Source organism: Strongylocentrotus purpuratus, unplaced genomic scaffold (genome assembly GCF_000002235.5).
Source record: "Strongylocentrotus purpuratus isolate Spur 01 unplaced genomic scaffold, Spur_5.0 spur5_scaffold_16, whole genome shotgun sequence".
NCBI classification, from domain to species: Eukaryota; Metazoa; Echinodermata; class Echinoidea; order Camarodonta; family Strongylocentrotidae; genus Strongylocentrotus; species Strongylocentrotus purpuratus.
In genome coordinates, this window is record NW_022145601.1 from 21,890,781 (window position 1) to 21,891,358 (window position 578).

Genomic DNA, 578 nt, shown 5'->3' on the forward strand with positions numbered 1-578 from the left:
ACGTGTGCGACGTGCGCATGGAGGCATATTGAAACTCCAATCGACCTCATTGAACGGTTAACAATATCAGGGCATATAATAATCAACAAACAAATATTCGGTAAAGTTTGTTTATTGCTTCAATGAAAAAGGACTAAACTCTCGAAGGAAAAACACCGTTCGGGATTACATAGATTTGAGAATCATAACCGTTATTTGGTGGGGGAAGCCAATGATGGGTATAGTTGGGTGATTGTTCATAATAAATTTAGACCGAGTTGCTCACTTCGTGATGTCATTTATTATTCCAGACGCAGGCAGGCGCAGAATAAGAGGTCATAATGTAGCAAGAGTGATTCATTGTGTCTCCAAACCACTCGGTCATGGGGCGGATCGCATCATACATTAACAACAAGGTAATACAATACACACTGTAATCATTCTTTGTATCAAAGAGGAACGTTTTCTGCTTTTCATAACATTATACGTTTATGAATTGAATGATAATTAGTAGTAATAGCCTTATTTAATTATGTTCGGCTGTTCTCGCACCGAACTCAGCCAAACTTAATTTACACAAAGACAATTTTTTAGGGAAA